The sequence below is a fragment of the Rattus norvegicus genome, chromosome 2 (assembly GCF_036323735.1).
Source record: "Rattus norvegicus strain BN/NHsdMcwi chromosome 2, GRCr8, whole genome shotgun sequence".
In the NCBI taxonomy this organism is placed as follows: domain Eukaryota; kingdom Metazoa; phylum Chordata; class Mammalia; order Rodentia; family Muridae; genus Rattus; species Rattus norvegicus.
Window position 1 is genome coordinate 210,868,023 of NC_086020.1, and position 25,760 is coordinate 210,893,782.

Below are 25,760 nucleotides of genomic sequence, written 5' to 3' on the forward strand. Positions count from 1 at the left end.
TAGACAATCTCTCATAGACATACCCAGAGCTCTTCTGTCCATCAGATTGGCAGTTCAGATCAGCCATCACAATTCACTTTTGTCTCTCACCTCTTTATTGTTAAATTATTACTAGTTTTCAAATTGCCATGCGAAACTATATTCATCATATGTAGGAAAACGTTTTCAACTATCTGTGTATTAAGGGTTGTCTAAATGTAAACATAAGCTTTTTTATTTTTAAAGAACCTGCGTGTTTTGGTTCTACATTCCTTTGACCTTATGAACAGGAACAGTATTATATGGTTAAATACAAACAGATAGTGAGTTTCTTCTCAGGTAGAAATAATGAATGCAGAGATAGCTACACGAGATGATGTGGGAACTGTGAGATGCTGTCTTCTTGCCAGGTTCTTCACTAAACTTGCACCTCCATGGGTGTGGTGTAAGCCTGCCATGTTCATGCCCTGTGGTCATTCCTGATCCATAGAATTTTGGTTGGCATCCTGGGACAGAAAATTGAACAAAGATCAACATCATAAGTGGATGACACCACAACAAGTCCCTTTATTATAGGAAAATGTGTGCTTCTCAGTTACTTATTTTCAGGTTGTGGGTTATCTCTAGTCTGTGACAGTGAAGATACATTAGCTGCTGATTTGCTGTTTTAAAGTAAAGATTGATTACTAGGTAAAGAGAATGAGTGCTAAGCTGGCAAACATTACCATCCTATAAGCATCTAATGAGCACCTCACAAGAGAATATCTCCTCTTTCTGGTGGTCTTTGCACTGGAAAATGTTTTAGATACTCTGGCAAGAACATAGCTGTCATCACAACCCAAAGATGGCTCTTCTCAGACTTTAATCTCCACATCTTATAATTCTGTCATTTCCTAAAGAAATGCTCAGCGAAGTTCACTCTCTGCAGGCTGCAATTTCTGAAGAACCTATACTTTCTTTTGTTAGCTGATTAAAAACTCTCAGAAATCCTAGGTTAGCCAGTAAACACGCTAGTCAATGAAAGAGTTCTCTCAAGCAATACACCTGGTCTCAGGCAAAGGATGGAACTTTTCTTAGTATGCACCAGGCTCTGGGTCCACTCTCTAGCCCTTTAATAACCAAGTCGTAACAATTAGTCCCCCGTAATTGTCCTACTTCTCCTGGATTATCACCTGGATGACAGACACTGAACAAAGAATATATCAACATAGTTCCTCCCTACATTTGGCAGATCGGCTGAAGTAATTATGTTGATTGTTAGCCACTGTTGTATGCTCGTTCCTGATGCAGATATGAGCAAACATTCATGTGAGCCACAGAGAAAACCAGTGACAGTCCCATCCCTGTCTGCTTGGTGAACCAATACATTTGTTAGGGTTCCATACAGGAATATAGGTGAATAGCTACGTAGAGGGGAAGTGTTTCTCAAAGGGAGATGCATTACCAAAAAAAAAAAAAAAAAGAAAACAAACAACCAACCAAACAACCAAAAAAAAACAAAAAACCACCCAGGCCCAGGTTATGACTCAAACAAGCTGAAACTCTAGAGTAACAGTAGAACTCAACAATTGGCTCACTGGCCAAAGTCTCCCTTCAGAAGGGAGAAAATGTTTCCATTTTAAAGAAATCACTACATTAACAACTGCTATCATTGAAGAAATCATGTATAGACTTTCCTTGGCACATACACTTTGAGGATTGACAGTATGCTGGTCCTATGACTAATTTCTGGGAAGCCTTAAGCCTGTGTGTGTTTTATACTATTTTTTTTGTCTTTTGTTTTGTAGAAAAGGGCAAGTTCCTTTTCTAAAACCAGTTCACCAAAGCTGGTTTCTAAGACCAGTTTACTAAGTTGTCTGATTAAATCTGAGTCACCTGAAGATTCTCCTTTTTCCGTGAATTCACAATGTGTAGATGATAGACTGTGATTACATCTGAAATACTATTTCATCTTTTACTGTATTTCATAGTCCTAGGCATAACATCTTTCCCAATCACTGTCTCATTCTTTTTCTAGGGGATGGGGCTACATAAGCTGTACACATGGGGGCAGTGATCCAGGAGCCATTTTGGAATTATATCCATCATATTCTTTGACCTAGCATAACTAAGACAGGTCCCCAAGGAGTCATTGTCTCTTTTCCTCATGACTGGGCTTAATAACCTTACAGAAGGCTTCTGGAGAATCAGCTAGGCCTTCTTGTTGCCCCTGTCTGGCAAGTTGTCATTCAAGGAGCCACTTTGAAAGCAAGGATTGGTAGGTGCCATTTTTCTTTGCTAAACCTACTAGAACCTTTATCTCAGGCTTCCCAATCCTCCAGAAAATTAAAAAATAAATTCCTTTTATCTATAAATTGTTCTGTCTCAGAAATTGTGTTATAGTATCCCCCAAAGACTAAAATCATAGGATGTACACATTTTAATATTATAAAACCACTTTATAAGATAATAAAAGAAATAATTTGAATAAAATGGAAGAAAGCAGGCTTCTTGTTCTCTTACATCATAATCAGCAACACAGTATGTATGACTTTGTTTTTCAAAATTTGTCCATATTACAGATGCAAGTTATATGCCTTTTCATCTTAAGTCTCCCTAATTACTATTTAGAATACAAGGCATTCACAAATTAAACATTATAGAGGGTCTTAAATGTTATTTTACTGGTAAGTTAAAAAGAATTCGGTTATTGCAGGAGGCATGGCAGAAGAGACTGAATGAAGGTAAGAGATGGGGGTTGTGGAGGAACACTGAAATCCTGTCTTCTGGGCATGGCATGGCTGTCTCCTCACACCAGCTGCAGTGACTTGAAAAAGACCTGCATGAGATCAAGCCAGAAAACATTTCAGGCCCTCTCTAGATTTCGTCTCCTCTGGAGGAGCTATTGGTCATTGATGGCTGCCAAAGAAGGGACATACTTCTATTTTTTTGTTTTTTAATTCCAATGTATGGCCACTGGTAGGTTTCTCATGATACAGTGGATGGCCCCACACCCATAGAAGTATGGACAACACACGTGTATTATAAAATAAAAAAACAAGACATGAAGGTGGGAGAGGTCCCTGTTAGAGACGGGCAAATGGGTGGTGGATGTGATCATGTTTTATTGTATACAAGCACGAAATTCTCACGAGTAAAATCTAATTAAAGAATAAAATATTATTCAATAGTACAATAGGATAAAACTTAAATCATGTCAGTCTACTGTAGTTTAATTTCCATCTATCTCTATAATACAGAAATGCTGATATTTAATAAGGTTTTCTTGTATGTCAGCCTTCTTTTCTTCATTCTACTGAGTACTGGAGACAACCACTCACCAAGGAGAAAGGCTTCTATGTAGAGTTTCAGTTCCTGAAACATATAGAGTCCATTGTTCAGACTTATTTTAGCATTGTGGAAGTATTTGGCAGGCCAAGCCTCCTCAGGTTCTGGTCAGAAAGTAAAACAGGGAGAGAAGAAGGGAGTACTACAAGTTCCCCTGTTTCCTTCACGGACATGTGGTCAATGGCTGGAGAATCTCTATTTTTATCCCAACCAATAGAGCCTTACTACCTCACTATAGCACCAATCTGGACACCAAAGCTTTTAAACAATGAGCTCTTGAGGGATGATGAAGATCTACACAGCAGTGTTCTTTGTTCTTTACTTTCTCATAAGGCAACTCTGTGGCATGCAGATGTTTTCTTTTACACCAAAGCAGAGGTGGCTGGAATTGTAAGGCTTGGCACCTTAAGAGGTATCCATTCACCCACTTCTTCGCTCTGGAGACAGAAGGCAGAATTTCATTTTTAGTGTAAACAAGTTTACTGAGAGGAAAGAAGAAACCAGGACTGGGTTGTATGCAAACATCTCTAGAAGTTGAGAGAGCTGTATTAGTTTTATTGCCTTTAACACATCAATCAATGGCTTGAGGTAAGATAAAGTTTTAAATCTTTTTCAGAGCAATTGACTTTCTCTAACTTACAGGGCATATTAGTCATCTTGTCATAAGGTCTGAGATCTACATAAATAGGATGTGTTCGTGGGACATTACCTTCCAGCAACTGTTTGTGAAGCCATTAATAAGAGGGCACTGTAAGTTATGTATGTGCATGCAAGGCTTCCGTATAGTTTATTTTGCATATACCATATACAACCTATAACACAATGCTTTCTTACTCCTGTTCTCCAGTCCCACGCCCAACAAATACACACTTTCAGCTGCTTTAGTCCTTTCTTTGATTCAGTTCCACAGTCTGAAGTAACCTCCACATTCCTGCTTTCTTTGGTTTGAAATCTTTATCTGTTATATTGTGTCCTATGGGTGTGGCATATAAGGACAACTGACTCCCTTCCATGCCAGTCCTTTAACCCCAGGGCAGTTCTCCTTTATCCTCCGTTTGGATGAAGTCGTGTCCCTTGAGTTGAATCAGAGTGTAGTATTTGTATTTCTATAACCATGGGAACTGTCACTATGGCATCAGATACTGTAGTGTGTCAATATTTTCATTCTTGCATTAACCTTGGATTTTTTAAATTATTTTTTCCTTAATTTAACTTCACTGATCTTTTTTTATTTCACCCATCTTTAAAACTAACTCCCTCTACAATTATCAACATAAACTGCTACTGAACTATAGTTGACATTGAATGATTTTCATATAAAATAAATACTTTGATAAGTTTTGGCACATATATCATAAGTAAGTGAAGGTATTGTGACAATAAAGATAATGAATATCTTATAAGTCCTAAATAACTGCTGGAGTCCCTTTAAATGAAGTCTTCCTCCTTCTACATCATCTTCACTCTCAGAAGACAACTAAGCAATTCCTTATCAGGACACTTTGGACTTCTTTTTCTAAAAATTATGTAAACGCTTAAATTCTGCTTTCTTTATTACTGGTCTGTTTCAATCAACAAAATTATTTATGTTTCATCAGTTATAATTTATGTCTTTTATTGATGAAATAGCATTTTGGTTTCTAGATGATTGTGAACATTTGATATGATGAGTCTGTTTATTATAATCATTCTGAAAGGTATGCAGTGGTATGTCTATGTAAATAATTTCTATTTCAAAAATGGCAATAATGTTACATCTTTGCATACATTATTACTTTATACCTATCACCTGTCTGTCTATCATTTATCTCTATCTCCCTCCCATATGCCTATTAGTACACACACACACACACACACACACACACACACATACACACACACACACACACATACACACACACACACCCTCTATCTCCTTTCTACTATCAATCTGTTTGTCTATCATCATCTATTACCTATCTAGCGTTTTAATTTATCTATCATCTACTTGTTATGTCTATGTCATGTCCCATTTCTCTTCTCTATTGCTGACTTTCTGCAATCTATCATTTGTTCATCTATTTATCTGTTTTCGTATTCTAGCTACAAATGCTTCTTTTTGTTTAATGATTTTTTTAGAAGAGATTTCACTATGCAGCAATGACTGGATGGGAACTCACAGAGATTTGTATCTTCCTCCTAAGTACTGGGATTATAGGTGTACACTATCACACCTGATCCAAAAATCCGTTAACTGAAATAAGGTCACAAAGACCTTTCTATTTTTCTATCTAGAATTCTGAGGCTCCCTGAATACATATGTTAGTCATTTGAATTACTTTTTTATTATGTTGGGTGAGAACATGCCTCGTCACATAGGCCTGGCAATTATTTACAGCATCCTTTGTCAACATTATTATTGTTCACCAATGAATTGCTTTTCATCTTTGCTGAAAATTAATTACTCATTGATGTTTGGATTTATTTCTTTTTTTTTCTTTTTTTCTTTTCTTTTTTTCTTCTTTTTTTTTTATTAACTTGAGTGTTTCTTATTTACATGTCGAGTGTTATTCCCTTTCCTGGTTTCCAGGCAAACATCCCCCTAATTCCTCCCCCTCCCCTTCTTTATGGGTGTTCCCCTCCCCATCCTCCCCACATTACCCCCCTCCCCCCAACAATCACGTTCACTGGGGGTTCAGTCTTAGCAGGACCAAGGGCTTCCCCTTCCACTGGTGCTCTTACTAGAATATTCATTACTACCTATGAGTTCAGAGTGCAGGGTCAGTCCATGTATAGTTCTTAGGTAGTGGCTTAGTCCCTGGAAGCTCTGGTTGCTTGGCATTGTTGTTCATAAAGGGTCTCGAGCTCCTTAAAGCTCTTTGAGTTCTTTCTCTGATTCCTTCAATGGGGGTCCCATTCTCAGTTCAGTGGTTTGCTGCTGGCATTCGCCTCTGTGTTTGCTGTATTCTGGCTGTGTCTCTCAGGAGAGATCTACATCCGGCTCCTGTCGGTCTGCACTTCTTTGCTTCATCCATCTTGTCTAATTGGGTGGCTGTATATGTATGGGCCACATGTGGGGCAGGCTCTGAATGGGTGTTCCTTCTGTGTCTGTTTTAATCTTTGCCCCTCTATTCCCTGCCAAAGGTATTCTTGTTCCCCTTTTAAAGAAGGAGTGAAGCATTCACATTTTGATCATCCGTCTTGAGTTTCATTTGTTCTAGGCATCTAGGGTAATTCAAGCATTTGGGCTAATAGCCACTTATCAATGAGTGCATACCATGTGTGTTTTTCTGTGATTGGGTTACCTCACTCAGGATGATATTTTCCAGTTCCAACCATTTGCCTACGATTTTATAAAGTCATTGTTTTTGATAGCTGAGTAATATTCCATTGTGCAGATGTACCATATTTTCTGTATCCATTCCTCTGTTGAAGGGCATCTGGGTTCTTTCCAGCTTCTGGCTATTATAAATAAGGCTGCGATGAACATAGTGGAGCATGTGTCATTGTTATATGTTGGGGCATCTTGTGGGTATATGCCCAAGAGATGTATAGCTGGATCCTCAGGCAGTTCAATGTCCAATTTTCTGAGGAACCTCCAGACTGATTTCCAGAATGGTTGTACCAGTCTGCAATCCCACCAACAATGGAGGAGTGTTCCTCTTTCTCCGCATCCTCGCCAGCATCTGCTGTCACCTGAGTTTTTGATCTTAGCCATTCTTGCTGGTGTGAGGTGAAATCTCAGGGTTGTTTTGATTTGCATTTCCCTTATGACTAAAGATGTTGAACATTTCTTTAGGTGTTTCTCAGCCATTCGGCATTCCTCAGCTGTGAATTCTTTGTTTAGCTCTGAAGCCCATTTTTTAATAGGGTTATTTGTCTCCCTGCGGTCTAACTTCTTGAGTTCTTTGTATATTTTGGATATAAGGCCTCTATCTGTTGTAGGATTGGTAAAGATCTTTTCCCAATCTGTTGGTTGCCGTTTTGTCCTAACCACAGTGTCCTTTGCCTTACAGAAGCTTTGCAGTTTTATGAGATCCCATTTGTCGATTCTAGATCTTAGAGCATAAGCCATTGGTGTTTTGTTCAGGAAATTTTTTCCAGTGCCCATGTGTTCCAGATGCTTCCCTAGTTTTTCTTCTATTAGTTTGAGTGTATGTAGTTTGATGTGGAGGTCCGTTATCCACTTGGACTTAAGCTTTGTACAGGGTGATAAGAATAGATCGATCTGCATTCTTCTACATGCTGACCTCCAGTTGAACCAGCACCATTTGCTGAAAATGCTGTCTTTTTTCCATTTGATGGTTTTGGATCCTTTGTCAAAAATCAAGTGCCCATACGTGTGTGGGTTCATTTCTGGGTCTTCAATTCTGTTCCATTGGTCTATCTGTCTGTCTCTGTACCAATACCATGCCGTTTTTATCACTATTGCTCTGTAATACTGCTTGAGTTCAGGGATAGTGATTCCCCCTGAAGTCCTTTTATTGTTGAGGATAGTTTTAGCTATCCTGGGTTTTTTGTTATTCCAGATGAATTTGCAAATTGTTCTGTCTAACTCTTTGAAAAATTGGATTGGTATTTTGATGGGGATTGCATTGAATCTGTAGATCGCTTTTGGTAAAATGGCCATTTTTACTATATTAATCCTGCCAATCCATGAGCATGGGAGATCTTTCCATCTTCTGAGGTCTTCTTCAATTTCTTTCTTCAGAGTCTTGAAGTTCTTATTGTACAGATGTTTTACTTGCTTGGTTAAAGTCACACCGAGGTACTTTATATTATTTGGGTCTATTATGAAGGGTGTCGTTTCCCTAATTTCTTTCTCGGCTTGTCTCTCTTTTGTGTAGAGGAAGGCTACTGATTTATTTGAGTTAATTTTATACCCACCCACTTTTCTGAAGTTGTTTATCAGCTTTAGTAGTTCTCTGGTGGAACTTTTGGGATCACTTAAATATACTATCATATCATCTGCAAATAGTGACATTTTGATTTCTTCTTTTCCAATCTGTATCCCCTTGACCTCCTTTTGTTGTCTGATTGCTCTGGCTAGAACTTCAAGAACTATATTGAATAAGTAGGGAGAGAGTGGGCAGCCTTGTCTAGTCCCTGATTTTAGTGGGATTGCTTCAAGTTTCTCTCCATTTGGTTTAATTTTAGCAACTGGTTTGCTGTATATGGCTTTTACTATGTTTAAGTATGGGCCTTGAATTCCTATTCTTTCCAGGACTTTTATCATGAAGGGTGTTGAATTTTGTCAAATGCTTTCTCAGCATCTAATGAAATGATCATGTGGTTTTGTTCTTTCAGTTTGTTTATATAATGGATCACGTTGATGGTTTTCCGTATATTAAACCATCCCTGCATGCCTGGGATGAAGCCTACTTGATCATGGTGGATGATTGTTTTGATGTGCTCTTGGATTCGGTTTGCCAGAATTTTATTGAGTATTTTTGTGTCGATATTCATAAGGGAAATTGGTCTGAAGTTCTCTTTCTTTGTTGGGTCTTTGTGTGGTTTAGGTATAAGAGTAATTGTGGCTTCATAGAAGGAATTCGGTAGTGCTCTATCTGTTTCAATTTTGTGGAATAGTTTGGATAATATTGGTATGAGGTCTTCTATGAAGGTTTGATAGAATTCTGCACTAAACCCGTCTGGACCTGGGCTCTTTTTGGTTGGGAGACCTTTAATGACTGCTTCTATTTCCTTAGGAGTTATGGGGTTGTTGGTTTATCTGTTCCTGATTTAACTTCGGTACCTGGTATCTGTCTAGGAAATTGTCCATTTCCTGCAGATTTTCGAGTTTTGTTGAATATAGGCTTTTATAGTAAGATATGATGATTTTTTTGAATTTCCTCTGAATCTGTAGTTATGTCTCCCTTTTCATTTCTGATTTTGTTAATTTGGACACACTCTCTGTGTCCTCTCGTTAGTCTGGCTAAAGGTTTATCTATTTGTTGATTTTCTCAAAGAACCAACTTTTGGTTCTGTTGATTCTTTCTATGGTCCTTTTTGTTTCTACTTGGTTGATTTCAGCTCTGAGTTTGATTATTTCCTGCCTTCTACTCCTCCTGGGTGTATTTGCTTCTTTTTGTTCTAGAGCTTTTAGGTGTGTTGTCAAGCAGGTGACATATGCTCTTTCCTGTTTCTTTCTGCAGGCACTCAGCGCTATGAGTTTTCCTCTTAGCACAGCTTTCATTGTGTCCCATAACTTTGGGTATGTTGTACCTGCATTTTCATTAAATTCTAAAAAGTCTTTTATTTCTTTCTTTATTTCTTCCTTGACCACGTTATCATTGAGTAGAGCATTGTTCAATTTCCACGTATATGTGTGCATTCTTCCCTTATTGTTATTGAAGACCAGCTTTAGGCCGTGGTGGTCTGCTAGCACGCATCGGTTTATTTCTATCTTTCTGTACCTGTTGAGGCCCTTTTTTTGACCAATTATATGGTCAATTTTGGAGAAAGTAACATGAGGAGCTGAGAAGAAGGTATATCCTTTTGCTTTAGGATAGAACATTCTATAATTATCTGTTAAGTTCATTTGGCTCATGACTTCTCTTAGTCTGTGTACGTCTCTGTTTAATTTCTGTTTCCATGATCTGTCCATCGATGAGAGTGGGGTGTTGAAATCTCCTACTATTATTGTGTAAGGTGCAATGTGTGTTTTGAGCTTTAGTAAGGTTTCTTTTACATATGTAGGTGCCCTTGTATTTGGGGCATAGATATTTAGGATTGAGAGTTCATCTTGGTGGATTTTTCCTTTGATGAATATGAAGTGTCCTTCCTTATCTTTTTTGATGACTTTTAGTTGAAAATTGATTTTATTTGATATTAGAATGGCTACTCCAGCTTGCTTCTTCTGACCATTTGCTTGGAAAGTTGTTTTCCAGCCTTTCACTCTGAGGTAGTGTCTGTCTTTGTCTCTGAGGTGTGTTTCCTGTAGGCAGCAGAATGCAGGGTCCTCGTTGCGTATCCAGTTTGTCAATCTATATCTTTTTATTGGGGAGTTGAGGCCATTGATGTTGAGAGATATTAAGGAATAGTGATTATTGCTTCCTGTTATATTCATATTTGGAATGTGAGGTTATGTTTGTGTGCTTTTCTTCTGTTTGTTTTGTTGCCAAGACGATTAGTTTCTTGCTTCTTCTAGGGTATAGCTTGCCTCCTTATGTTGAGCTTTACCATTTATTATCCTTTGTAGTGCTGGATTTGTAGAAAGATATTGTGTAAATTTGGTTTTGTCATGGAATATCTTGGTTTCTCCATCTATGTTAATTGAGAGTTTTGCAGGATACAGTAACCTGGGCTGGCATTTGTGTTCTCTTAGGGTCTGTATGACGTCTGTCCAGGATCTCTTGGCTTTCATAGTTTCTGGCGAAAAGTCTGGTGTGATTCTGATAGGTCTGCCTTTATATGTTACTTGACCTTTTTCCCTTACTGCTTTTCATATTCTTTCTTTATTTTGTGCATTTGGTGTTTTGACTGTTATGTGACGGGAGGAGTTTCTTTTCTGGTCCAATCTATTTGGAGTTCTGTAGGCTTCTTGTATGCGTATGGGTATCTCTTTCTTTAGGTTAAGGAAGTTTTCTTCTATGATTTTGTTGAAGATATTTACTGGTCCTTTGAGCTGGGAGTCTTCACTCTCTTCTATACCTATTATCCTTAAGTTTGATCTTCTCACTGAGTCCTGGATTTCCTGTATGTTTTGGACCAGTAGCTTTTTCTGCTTTACATTATCTTTGACAGTTGAGTCAATGATTTCTATGGAATCTTCTGCTCCTGAGATCCTCTCTTCCATCTCTTGTATTGTGTTGGTGAAGCTCGTATCTACAGCTCCTTTTCTCTTCTTTTGGTTTTCTATATCCAGGGTTGTTTCCATGTGTTCTTCCTTGATTGCTTCTATTTCCCTTTTTAATTCCTTCAACTGTTTGATTGTGTTTTCCTGGAATTCTTTCAGGGATTTTTGTGACTCATCTCTGTGGGCTTCTACTTGTTTATTTATGTTTTCCTGGAATTCTTTCAGGGATTTCTGCGATTCCTCTCTGTAGGCTTCTACTTGTTCTCTAAGGGAGTTCTTCACATCTTTCTTGAAGTCCTCCAGCATCATGATCAAATATGATTTTGAAACTAGATCTTGCTTTTCTGGTGTGTTTGGATATTCCATGTTTGCTTTGGTGGGAGAATTGGGCTCCGATGATGCCATGTAATCTTGGTTTCTGTTGCTTGAGTTCCTGCGCTTGCCTCTCACCATCAGATTATCTCTAGTGTTACTTTGTTCTGCTATTTCTGACAGTGGCTAGACTGTCCTATAATATAGCCTGTGTTTCAGGAGTGCTGTAGACCTGTTTTCCTGTTTTCTTTCAGCCAGTTATGGGGACAGAGTGTTCTGCTTTCGGGCGTGTAGTTTTTCCTCTCTACAGGTCTTCAGCTGTTCCTGTGGGTCTGTGTCTTGAGTTCACCAGGCAGGTCGCTTGCAGCAGAAAAGTTGGTCTTACCCGTGGTCCCGAGGCTCAAGTTTGCTCGTGGGGTTTGCTTATGAGCTCTCCGCGGCGGCAGCCACCAGGAAGATCTGTGCCGCCTTTTCCGGGAGCTTCTGTGCACCAGGGTTTCAGATGGCATTTGGTGTTTTCCTCTGGAATCAGTGGATTTATTTCTTAAATTTGCAGTCTGTTCAATTGATCAATCTACTTGCATGCCAATCATTATGCTAAACCATACTGTCTTTGTTACATCATTTCAGTGAGTATTGAAGTTAGATTGTGTCATGCACCTTCATGCTCTGACAAACCTATAAATTTCTCCTTTTTGGGTGATATTTCTTTGTATTTAGCTAATCTAAAGGTGGATGGATGTTGTGCTGGTTTGAATAAATATGGCCTCCATAGGTTCACAGAAATTGGCACTATTAGGAGGTGTAGCCTTGTTGGAGAAAGTGCATCACTGGGGGCAAGCTTTGAGATTTAAGATGCTCAAGCCAGGTCTAGTGTATCTTTCTCTTCCTGTTATCGGTGTATCCAAATGTAGAACTCTCAGGTACCTCTATAGCACCATGTCTGCCTGTGTGCTGCCATGCTTCCTGCTGTGATAATAATGTACTAAACCTCTGAAACTGTAATACAGCCAGGCCCCCAATTAAATAATTCCTTCACTAATAAGTATGTGAAAGAGTGGTGCTGACAATAATTTGAACTGTGGGAATCTGGCTCAAGGAGTTTCAGAGAAAAATTTCCCTATGTGGCCTAGACACTATTCTTGTTGTATTTTGGTAAAGAGTGTAGCTGCTTTCTACCCTTGTCAAAAAAAATCTGCCTGAGGTTAAATTGAAGAGTTTTGGGTTAATTGCATTTGCAGAGATTTCAAAACATCCTCGAGTAGACTATGTCATATGGTTATCAATGTCTATGCTTATGCAGATCTACAATGAAAAGGAGCAAGTCAAGCAAGGAAAGTTCGAAAATGTACAATTTTAAGAGAAAAAAGGCACCAAGAAGTGCAATGAAGCTAAGTCATTTGACCCATCCCACATAAGAACCAACCCCCAACATTATCAAGGATACTCTGCTATGCTTTCGGATAGGAACCTAGCATAACTGTTTCCTGTGAGGCTTCATCTAGCAGAGATGATGCAGAGGCAGAGTCCCATAGTCAGATGTTAGATGAAGCCCCAGTAATCTTGTGAAAAAGTGGGGGATAGAAGTGAGCAAGTCAGAGTGGTCAAGGGCATCACAAGAAGACCCACAGAGTCATCTAACCTGGGACCATGGGGTCTCACAGAGTCTGAGCCACCAACTAGGGAACGAGCCAGAGCTAGACCTAGACTCCTTACACATTTGTAACAAATGTACAACTTGGTCTTCATGTGGGTCTCCTAATAATTGGAGTAGAGGCTGACTCTGACTCTGTTCCCTACCACTGAATATACTTTCCCTCTACTTAGACTTTTACTACCTTTCCCTCTCCCTGGTTGGGCCTCAGTTGGAGAGGATGTGTCTAGTCCTGCTGGTAGGAGTAGATGCCCTGGGGTACAGTGGTATCTCTGAGGAGAAGGAGCAGGGGCAGTTGGGGGAGGGATTTTTTAAGGGTAGGACAGGGAAGAAAGAAGGGAGGGGGGTACGTAAAGTGAATTAAAGAATTTAAGAAAAAAAAAGCCTGATGATAAATAGAATAAAAGTAGCTGTGATCTCAAGGCAAGACCACATTCAGCAAAACTTCCGACTTGTGAAAAGGAATTAAAGAAAAACTTAGGTGCAGCACTTGGTAGGTAGAGGCTGGTAGTTCTCAGAGTTCAAGGCCTGATCCATGAGTGAATTCTAGGACAAGTAGGTCATGGTTTAGCCCCAGCCAACAGGAGAACTTGTTAGCTTGGGCCATATGGTTCTGGTTTTAGAGTTAAGGATACAAGAAAAGGTTTATGGAGTTTCTCTCTACAATTAAGGAAAGCCACTGAGGACAGGCATGTGCTAGGGGTGTCCCTGCATGGAGGCCTAGAAAGGCCGTTATGTGAAGTTGTGAAGGTGAAGCCTTTATTGCCTTGGAGATTCCAAAGTGTTGGAGATGTCAGAGTACTGGGATACCTGGTAAGGAGAATTGCTAATGGAAGCAGCCTGAGAGAGAGAGAGAGAGAGAGAGAGAGAGAGAGAGAGAGAGAGAGAGAGAGAGAGAGAGAGAGGTTATAATCAACAAAGTGGAAAGGGGTTAGAGATCTGAAGTGAGTTTTGACATCAGCATAGAGATATGGAGTTTGGAGTTATCCAAGTTTGTTTTCATTATTTTCCCTTTGATCCAGTATTTCCTCATTATATTCACTTTCCTACTTTTTGGAATGGTAATGCGTATTCTGTGCTATTATATGTTTAAAGTATGTGACCAGCTTTTTTCGTTTTGATTTTACAGGGGTAATAGTTACGAGATTGACATAAGTCTTAGAAGAGACTTTGGACTTTAAAACAAGGTTGAGACTATTATCGACTATGGGGACTTCTGAAGTTGGAGTAAATGCATTTTGTAGTATGATGTGGCTAAAATCTTATGGAAACCAAGTCACAGAAGTTGGTGATTTGAATAAAAATGGCCCCCATAGGTTCACAAGGAATACTACGAGTAAGTGGTGTGATCTTTTTCAGTAGGTGTGGCAGTGTGGGAGGAAGTACGTCACCAGGGGTGGGCTTTGAGGTGTCAGCTGATCAAGCCAGGCCCAGTGTGTCACTGTGTCTTCCTGCTGCCTGGGGATCCAGATATAGAACTCTCAGCTGCTCTCCAGCACCAGCTTCTCTTCAGCACCGTGTCTGCCTGTGTGCCGCCATGCTTCCTGCCATGATGAAAATGAACTAAGCCTCTGAAACTGTAAACAAGCCCCAGTTAAATGTTTTCTTTTTATAACAGTTGCCATGGTCATGATGTCTCTTTATATAGCAATAGAAACCCTAACTGAGACAGATGACAATTAAAAAATTGAAGATGGCAATATAAGGAGAAACAAACTGGAGAAGCAAAGATGTTTACATAGCATTTTTTTTTCCTGAAAGATTAGCCTGAGGATCAACTTTGAATCTCTCCCCTCTTCAACTCTCTCTCTCTCTCTCTCTCTCTCTCTCTCTCTCTCTCTCTCTCTGATAATACCGTTTACATTCCTGTGTTTATAGATGGTTTGTCAAACTAGAATCTTTATTTAGGCATAAGATCATAACTCTGTATGGTCATTAAGTTTTCCGAATAATCTTTTCAGACACTGAAGTCTGATCATTGCTTTGGGAACAGTGTTTGAAGGAATAAGGTCCTTACACAGAGGAGCAGGAACAAATGGCCTGACTTAGGCAGAAAGGGAAGACTGCACTTTAGTGCACCTGTCCATGCACCCACTAACCTCTCCAATCATCCATCGACGGGGAATGGCGCATAAGTAACAAAAGGCAAGAGAGCAACCATGCAGGCAGCTTTGGCAGACCCAGAAGTGCTGAAGGAGAACAGAAAGGTTGGTAGGTTCTGCTTCAAAGCCTGCCCATGTTCCTCTGGTGTTATTTCTGTTGTTTAGAACTGTCAGACAAATCCATCTGCAAAGGATGCCGCCAGCAATGGGGAGCAGAGCAGCTCTGTGCTGTAAGGGTGCTAGTGGCCATCTCCCCCCAGGCGCTTCACTGCTTGCTTTAAGCAATCTCAGTCCGAAAGAAAAATAACTTCCTCTAAGCCTATTCAGGACAGAAGAGTTTATAACTTCCTCCAGACGTTAGTTCTGGTGCCTCATTGTGCTTCCCCCGCTGTAAGTTCCAAGATTTCCACAGATACAAATGCTTTCTTCTAGAAAAAGCACAAGTGGCCTGGGTGGTTTCTAACAGAGCGCACTTGAGAAATTTAGGAGGCAGAAGAAACTTGATCCTTCGGTCCTTCACTTTGGTGTCCTCAAGGGTATGCGCTTATGTACCTGCTTCGTAATGTTTCTCTTTGAGATCTCCGAACTCCAAACCTGTACTAAGGAATTCGACTTGGAAATGAATGCATACCAGTGTCAAATGGCAGACAGCAGATGGCGCAGACCCTCATTCTGCAGACCTGGATTGTGGGACTCAGATGTCATTGTTCAGTAAGGACCATGCTGCTGGCATACGTTGCTGCAGGGCAGTTTGTTTTGCTACCTCCTCATTAGGAAGCCTTGAAGACTACCTGATAGACACTCTCCAAAGGACCAAATAACTGTGAACAGTCAGGACAATTACTCCCTAAATTATAGAGCAGATGCCACATAGAGGATCTAGGAGTCCAAAGAATATTTGTTTCCCCCAGAAAGAACAAAGCATGCTAAGATTGGAAGACGGTAAGAGAGATGGATTCATCATTTAAGAAAAAGGAGGCTGGAGTGCACAGAATGAGCCAGCTCCTGCTAAGTCACTGGATGTAATGTGCATATCAGAGATGGAAGCATTTGCCTTTCTGGGCAGGATAATCATCATGGGCTTACTAACGACCCAGAGCCAGTTAAGAGCAAGCTAAATACCTTCTTCTTTCATAATCATGGCAAGAGCTGTGTAATACAAATGCAAGATAATGTCCTCTGAGCCCAATCCTTTGTGAGAAGAAGCAGAGGATAAATAAATAAGCAAGTAACCTCCAACTTGCCCTGCCAACAATGAAGAGTTTTAATTTTTAAAAAACGAATGTGTCCATAGGGGTGTGTATATATATTAACTTATATTGTGTACTGACTAGAAAATGATCCGGGATCTCTCAGAAGACCCATCCCCTTGATTAGTGGTAAGTTAGGTTAGTTAATTAAGGTTACTTTACTACTAATTAGTCAGGGCTTTAATTATGTTTTTTGGAACGTAAGATGGTAGAGATCTCTTTGACCCAGTTAACCAAAGCAATGGTGTTGTTTGCCTTTTATCTAATCATGATTTGGAATTAAAAGGGAAAAAAAAGCAACAGCAGATGGATAAACATTGATCCTAATGGGATTATAATAACAATCTATAGCAGGGTGTGGTGGCATATACATTTAATCTCAGAATTTGGGAGGCAGAGGCAGGTAAATTCAGCCTAGTCTACATAGTGTGTTCCAGGCCAGCCAAAGCTACACAGTGAGACTGTCTCAAAACAGCAGCAGCAACAGCAGCAGCAAAAACCTCAACAACAACAACAACAACAACAACAACAAGGGCATTCTTAACCAGAGTCTAAGACCAGCAAGACCAGTAAGTACTATAAGCTAAGATAGAAAGTGTCTTCAGTTAGAATTTCATGGTTTCAACTCAGTACTTATGTAATTCCCTTCATTCTTTATTTTTAAAGATCAGTTTTAGATTTATTTATTTTCTTCTCTATATGTAAGTGTTCTGCCTGCATGCATATATGTACATCACATGCATTCACTGCCCAAGAAGGCAAGAGGAAGGTATTAGAACCCTTGAAGATGGAGTAGTTTTTAGAACTCTTGAAGATGGAGTAGGTATTAGAACCTTTGAAGATGGAGTTGGTTGTGAGCCATGTAGATACTGGGAACCCAGCTCTGGTCCTCTGTAAGAGTAACAAGTGCTCTTAACTGCTGAACCATCTTTCTTGCACCTTCTTTATTCTTGATACCTGTTACTCTTTTAGTTTCCCCAGTAGACAGCTACCATGTCTAACAATGACAATATGGAGCCTCCCATCAGGATGTGGAATATTTTCCCCCTTAATCTCTTTCCTCCTTTTCCGGAACTTTTTCTACTCAACTACAGTCTAAACTTCAACCACATTCTCCTTCCTGACTCTTGAATGTGTTTAAATTTCTATTTCAATGATCTAAGGATATCACCCATCAATTCCTACTTGTCCCTTTATTTGTTTTCTGTTCCCTGCCTTCCAATAGTCAGTCATGTCTTTAGCTGGAGTTCTTGGAACAGTTTCTTTTCTTTTCTTTTTTTTCATCTTTATTAACTTGAGTATTTCTTATTTACATTTCGATTGTTATTCCCCTTCCCGGTCTCCAGGCCAACATCCCCCTAGCCCCTCCCCTTCCCCTTCAATATAGTGTTCCCTTCCCCATCCTCCCCCCATTGCCGCCCTCCCCCCAACAATCACGTTCACTGGGGGTTCAGTCTTGGCAGGACCAAGGGCTTCCCCTTCCTAGGCTATTACTAGGCTATTCCTATGCCCTTACTAGGCTATTCATTGCTACCTATGCAGTTGGAGCCCAGGGTCAGTGCATGTATAGTCTTTGGGTAGTGGCTTAGTCCCTGGAAGCTCTGGTTGGTAGGCATTGTTTTGGAACAGTTTCATATTCTACACTCTCTCCATTTCAACCTTCCACAAGTCAGCAAATCCTTCTTACTATACTTGCAACATATTTTGCACTTTGACCAAATATTTTAGCCCTTTCATTGTTACTGATGTCTGAGCACCCACCATTATTTTTTTAGGAAGTTTTTCAGGAATATAAAAACTGCCACACTTTTTATTTCGACTCTGTCTAGCTCCCCTGGCTCCTGTTTTCTGTGCATTTTCTTTTCTAAAGTCCAGCCACAGTTAAACATACAGACACATTTCAGAGCACATAGATTATTTGCTGAGGCTTCCCGTGGCCTATTATGCACAGAAGGAGTTTCAACCTCATGAATATGGTCTCTAAGTTAAAATATGACTCAGAGCCTTTTTATGAAATACCCACTCTCAAGTTCTCACTTGCTTACCCAACACAGTTCCTACTTTGACCTTCTTTGGACCCCTGGCATGCCCAAGTTCATTACTATTTGAGGTCTGGAGACTTGTTTTTCTCTATACCAGATGGTTCCCCTAACACTATCATGAGGCTGCTTCCTTTATGATTTCCATAACTCAGCTCCTTGGCCTCAGCGGGACCTCTCCTGACCCCCATCTCTCCATCACATTAGCCTGGTTTATTTTCCACTGCATTGATTGATATCTGGAATGGCCTTTCCCTCTTGTTTGTGTACTGGTTTATAATCTGCCTTCTCCTCCTCATTCCTGTCTTGTTCTCTGCTATAATTTTGGCACCTATCATGGCATATAGTACAGCGGACCTCGTGAATAAGAATTAAGTGGCTGAAAGAAAGCCCTTATTTGGGATCTTCAGTATCTTTTGAAGCATCAGGTGGCAATGTCTGATTTCTTTGTCCTTGCCTTAGGGATGACTGCTACTAAATCCTGGTACCGATTCTTAGCTACAGCGAATGTGATTCTGCATCCCTTCCCTTCTTTCCTTCTCTCTTTCCCTCAGAAGGACACGTACTTTTAAAAGTGCATCTTGAATTTGGGAGCTAGTTCAATATATCTATACAGTTTACAAAGTGCTCTATGGTAAAATGATTTTTTGATGCAGAATTTGACCGTGTAGCCATGGCTACCTTGGAACTCTCTATGCAGTCCAGGCTGGCCTTGAACTCACAGATTCAGCTGCTATTATCTCCCAAGTGATGGGATGAGTACTGTTTTCTTCTCATGGTTTTCTCCAGACAATCCATGAGCTTGTTTTTAGTGATTCTGTTTTAATAAGCTGTCAGTAAAAAAACTTTCACCAATTTGTTTTTAGCTGACTTCATTCCCAAGCATTCTAACCAGAGCTCAAGGTTGCCCTGGACTAGAAAAAAAAATATCTCAGACCCCAGTGTAGTGTGTTCAACATCTCTTCTCCTAAAATGAGATTTCCTTGATGTCTGGACCTTTGCAAGGTCCTGGATCCTATGACACAGAACTACAGACCATCCCCTTATAGGCAGCCTCGATGTAGTCAGATTCTCCCATGAACACAGCCTAAGCACCTGCTTTGGCTCTCATGTCAAAATGTTGGTGTAATTCTGATGTGTCACTAGCTGACCATGCTTAAGGAGGTAGGTGAGGATGCCTTGTGCCATGATACTCCTGATTATTTCCCAGGAATAAGCTGGAGAACTTATACAAGAAGGAGATAAAGGCAAAGAGTGTGAGGAGGTACCAGATGAAGTCAGGGTGAAGGACATGGATCAATGGTGGAGATGCAGAAGGGTGCGAGAATGAGGCTGCTGTAGGAACTGGAATCAGGTTGTGAAGCCCTTGGAGGTCCTGCTGAAGATTTGGGTGTTAACAGCACTGAATCTATTTTAAAGCAAGGGATAGAAGGTGTGGTTAACCTTTTCTTCTAGTAGTCACTTTGGTCAGAACAGTCTTACATAACTGGAGTGGGAGACATTGTCACTAAACAGATAAAAATGAGTGTGTGTATGTCAAGGGTGAGTAAGAGAAAACTATAAATGAAAACTAAGGGAAGAGCAATGATGAGACATTCACATGTTAGAGATCGGTTCATGAAGAGAATTTTTCAGTATCTTTTGAAGCATCAGGTGGCTTTGACCCGATGGACCCTGAGGGTCACAAAAAAGGCATTACAAGAGTAAGTTACTAAGTTTTACTTTGGGTGTCCAGACATCTGTTGAATCATCGATATGATAAGAGGCAGAAAGAGAGGAGAGACAAGTCTCTCTCATGCTGAAGTAGCAGTCTGGATTTAAAATATTGAAGTCTTGGGTTAACCTCCTCAGTGGGCATGAAGACCCGCCATTGCCTCATTGCTGCCGTTGATGTTAACTGGGGACTGATCTGTGCATGTGGCGTACTTACAGTTTGGATGCAGGATTTTGATATGGATTGAAAAGGTAAGTGATCGTCACGGAGCTACTGGTCCTTGGCTGACATTTACCCATTCGCCCCTGCTTCCATTATAGTCTGTTGGCATTCTGAGGAGACATACAGCGCTCTTTGCCTTTTCAGTCTCACTGTGCAAACACTGAATCACTGTCTGAGCTCCAGGAAGGTGCAATTAAGGCTTTTCTTTTTTCTTTTACAATTTAGTTATGTTAACAACAAAATAAGGAACCAAAAGTTGAAAGGCTTAGAGATTCTCATCAAATTAGGTGCCCTTTCCGTTTCCTTCCTTGACCTCATCCTTTCTTTTTTTTTTCTTTTTTTCCGGAGCTGGGGACCGAACCCAGGGCCTTGCGCTTCCTAGGCAAGCGCTCTACCACTGAGCTAAATCCCCAGCCTGACCTCATCCTTTCTTTATTCCATCCTAAACTTTTTTTTTTTTTTTTTTTTTTTTGGAGCTGAGGACTGAACCCAGGCCTGGCTCTTGCTAGGCAAGCTCTCTACCACTGAGCTAAATTCCCAACCCCATCCTAAACTTTTTAAATACATATTTTTAGCACTGTGAGCAAGTGTGTGCAGGTACACATGCATCACAGTGCTCTTCTGGACAATAAAGGAAAACTGGTAGTTGGTTCTCTTTTTTCATTACGTGAGACCTGGGGATCAAGTTGAAGTCCCAGGCTTGGTGGCAAGCCTACTAATTCACCTTACCTTCTCACTTTTTAATACTTTGGGTCTTTGTTTTCTGTAAGATGGTGATAGATGGTGGTATTCATTGTCATGTAGTGACATCTTGCAGGAGTTACATATAAACATCAAGTGGAATCCTGTTTATAAAGATCCATGCAACTCTGTTACTGTTGACTTAGGCCATAGCAGGAGCAATAGTCTCCGACCAATGGGATGATCTGCTATGCTATACAAAGATCTCCACCATGCCGGCAAAACAACAACAATTTCCATCTCAGCCAATGCTGCCTCACCCAGGGAGGGAATTGGGAGTGGAGGTCAGGAGCACACAGTTCCTGGTACACACGCAGGCCAGTCACTCATGGGGAATGATAATAGACAAGGTACTTGAACTCTTTATACATAAGCTGTGATCAATAAAACAGTGAGAGCAATTCTTATTTTGGAGTTTTAAAAAATACAGCTGATGATACAAATAACAAGGCTACTGATTACATTTTATCACACTGGGTTATAAGTTATGCAACCTTCTAGTTAAAAATTGAATCTCTGTTGGATTGGGAGCATGGTCAGTGTTTGCCTTACAATGTAAAAGTTTAACTTGCCAGAGAGGTGTGTATTTGTAACCTCTGTGCCCAGGAGGGAGAGATGGATTGATGTCTGTTTCTCACTGACCATATAGCCTAGTCTACTCAATGGACCCCAGGCTCCTGAGATTCCCATCTCAGAAATGCAAAGGTAGGCGGTGCTCTTAAGGAACAACACTTGAGGTTGTCCTCTGCCCTATATACCCACATGTGCACGTGTATGTGCCCACATGCCTGTTCTCTCAAAATTCATTATATTCAAAATAATACAATAAACATTCTAAAATGTAAATATCAATTTAAGCAGTCATTCATCAGGCTAGTGAGACAGTTTCTAATTGCACTTATTTGACCTTCTGTCTTTCAGCCACTTGCAAATGCTGCCCATGAATCTCATTCTAGGGGCTGAATGCCGTGATTCCACTGCTCAGCCCACTTTCGTTTCTATGTAGATGTTCATTGTTGGAATCTACACCATCTATTTCATGCTACTTTGTGTTAAATGTGGTGTGTCCTTTTGCTAAGGCTGAGCTTGGACCACCACATCTCTTGGTATATACTGCATATTGCCTTTCCACTCCAGCATCATGAATCTTCTAGGAGAGTAAGAATTTAGAATGTTGCCTATCTCTGCCAATTGTAAAATCAGTCAAATTTTACGTCTTTTTTTAAAAGTCACATTTGGAGGTGTTTGTACTCCAGACTGTTCAGCCTTTATACTTACAGTTTCCTCTGTTCATTCTGGTGAACTTTGCTCATCATTGGCCTTTAAGGGTCTTTTCAAACACCATTATTGTCTCTTTGCTAAATGTAGAGTGACCAATGTGTCCACCTTCACAGTACTGGGATGAAAAGCACAAGCTACTGTGTTAAGCTTTCTACACTAGTACTGGGGGTGGATCTTGGCTCCCCATGCGTATGCAGAAAGCATTTCACGACTGAGTCCTCATCCCAGACCTTTAGAGTTTTATGTTATTTATGACCCAAAAAGTCTTGACTGATTAATGCCAACTGCTCTCCACATCTGATTACTTTCATTCTAAATAGCATTGCTCATGAAAATTCCACATGTTCAGTAGCTCTGATGTTTCTTCCTTTGCCACTGTGTTAGAGAATGAAGACCACAGTAACATAAAATAGTGTTCATGAGTCTCAGTGAATACCACCCTTTTGAAATGAGTGTGACTGGAGCTGAGAAATCTATAGTTTCAACGTTGACCACATGGAGGTTAATTTTCCTGGAGAAAATAAATATAACAAAACCACATTTAAGAGGCTATAGAAAAAGACATGGGACCAAGCTTTTCTTAGAATTTCATTTTTACTGTGGAAATTATAGAATTTACAAGGCAAAGTTTATACCAGCTAAAGAATACTCAATCCTGGAGGCTCTGGCAACCTTCGGCAACAATAATTCTACCATTAACTAATTTATAATTTGTCAAAATGCTTGGGAAATAGCCTGGCCTATTATCATCACAAGGTGTTTGTTCAATACATTGACTGAAAAAAAAAAACACATAGAAGACAAAGACCATCACTGTCATCCTTAGGTATAGGCTAGAAGGAATGGAGTCATACTGCTGGCTTTACCAGGAAAGACCCTATTTCTGGGAGGACAGATTCATTTCATTCTTTACTGACTCATATATCACAGAATGAAAAGATCATGTTATATGATTCATCCACATTTTTACCATACCCCCAAACTGTCATTTGACCAGAAATAATTACAGTTGCATGATTCCCCCTTCCTTCCTTGTCCTGTATCAAGAATTCCATCTCCGAATCCCATTTCAAGGGGGAACAGGAGGCAGATACCAGGTCACTGCCATGCTCTTCTGCTTCCTGTTTCACTTCCCCCTCTTCTGCTTCTTGTTCTACTCTTCCTTCACTTTGGCGGGCCAACTCTGATGAGTGTCTTCCATCAAGGTAAGGAAGAGAGCAGGGACAAACGGTGGTGCTTAAGAAATGACCATTCTTTCTTCTATGCCTTTGATACATGATCTTTATCAATGCCAAAATGGAAACAAAGTACTGCACACATTATCCAATTTTTCTGTGTAAATCCAAAAACACATCATTATTGACTGCATTATATATCAAGTCAGGGCAAATGATCCGCAAATGGGTGAGAGATAATAAACTCTTTGGGGCATCTGTATACAATACAGCAATCTCACTGTTCCTCAGAGCGGTGGAGGAATTCATTTCCCTTACAAAGGTGAATTCTTCTCTTCCCCAGAGACCGTTTTGTACATCTCAGCTCAATACAAGATCAGATCCATTGTCAGCAGGAACAATTTGTACTAGTCCCTCCCCACCCCTACTGGACTTGAACTTAAAGCATCACCAAGTAGAAAATAAATGCCAGTGGCTCTATTTCAATTTTACCAAAGGGACAGGAGAGAGGAGAGGGAGAGTCAGACTAAAACCTTTCCCTAAAGTAACCTGCATCACCAACCTGTGGCAAAACAGAAAACCCCAGTCAGGCCTTAAAAAACAATCCAGTTATTTCCTAAAAAATCTTCTTTTATTTGCTTTCTGTAAATGGTAATCCTTGTCTTGCAGTCTCTCTGAAAAGACAGTGAAGAGTCCCTTGGCATTTGGAAGAAATTTTATTTTGCTGAATTTTGGAACCAGCTGTAGCTTGCTCTCTATTAATGTGAGAGGAAGGAGTCAGAGAACATTATTTTTTTCTATTAAAGCAAAGGTTTCTACATTAACTCTGAACTTCAGGACACTGCATAGTGTCGAAGATAGAAGTTGGACTGACAGTGACACAGAAATGAAATGAATTAAAATTGCCGCTGACAATAAAGCCAGAAGCGACAGTAGGCAGTAAAGGCTTGTCCCTGAAAACCTTACAGCATTGCTGATGCTGGAGGGAACAGTAATTGAAGATAGTTATGGACCTGGAAAAAAAAGAAGAAGAAAAGCAATAATGTTGAAGCCATACCCTGTGTGTACGGGAGGGCTATTATTTGGTTTAAAACCACAGAATGCACTCATGACTTCAGTGGAAGACAGATAGTGACCTTGATGTAGTACAGATTTGAAATGGGATTGGAGAGCCTGGTTCTCGTTTTGTCACTATAGCATGAAGGGCACCAGCAAAAGATTCTTCTTGCACCAAACAGGTAGCGCGTGAGGCTGAGCACCTGCTGACACTTGCATTGCAGGGCTGTGGCCTGAAAGACAGAAGGGAGAATTTCTCCTTTCGGACTGCATGCATGTGCAGGTATGATGCTGTGTGCGAGCGTATGCAAGTATGATGCTGTGCAGGGGAAGATGGCTATGGAATGGAGAAGAAAAGATTTATTTATTTATTTATTTATTTATTTATTTAGTGTGTTCATCCCTTTGTGTCCCAGTCACAATCAGAGGACAACATAATTGTCATTTTCTCCTTCCAACACACGGGTCCTGATGATTGAATTAGGTCAGCAGGCTTGGAGGCAGGAGCCTTTACCCACTGGGCCATCTTACGGGTGCCTAGGAATCAGGATTTTAAGATATAATGTCTGCACACAACTTGTGATTCTCCCTTCCTGTGGTGCCCAAGGGCATTTTTTTCTTCCTACTTCACTTTTCAGATTTCCTTCAAGCATTTGAGGCTATAGTTATACTTCATTTATAAACAGAAAAGGATTAAGTAAAAGCAAGTAAATACTACTCTGTCATCATATCAAATATTTGCCACTGCACTGGACTATGTCAAGGAAGTGTGAGCTCCCTGATATTGTAGAATTATTTCTCAGGGAAGTATTTGGTATTAGTTATTAGCAGAGCACAGGGCAAAACTGAAAAGATGGAACAATTTAAGTCTTCCTAATTTTTCGATGAACTTCTGGTTTTGTCTTTGCCCTACTTTCAAAGGATCTTGGTCAGAACAGAACCAAGATACTGGTGAGGTTGAGTATCATGGAGGAAATGCAATAGGCGTGATGTTTTAATTAGGGTCTCTGCTTCTGTGATAAAAGACCATGACTGAAAGTAACATGAGGAGAGAAGGACTTAGTTCACCTTGTAACTTTCAGGTTGCAGTTATGTCTAAGAGAAGTCAGAGCTGGAGGCAGAAGCTGGAGC

General features: G+C 40.2%; 1 long non-coding RNA gene across 3 annotated transcripts in view; it reads left to right on the forward strand.

Annotated features, from left to right (window-relative positions):
• Positions 1–14,377, forward strand: part of LOC108350096 (uncharacterized) — a 35,567-nt gene extending 21,190 nt beyond the window's left edge. For all 3 annotated transcript variants that reach the window (XR_005501247.2, XR_001836884.3, XR_005501246.2), the window contains one exon: positions 14,179–14,377. This is a non-coding gene — a long non-coding RNA (uncharacterized LOC108350096). The remainder of the gene's footprint in view (positions 1–14,178) is intronic.
• The last annotated feature ends 11,383 nt before the right edge of the window (positions 14,378–25,760 follow it).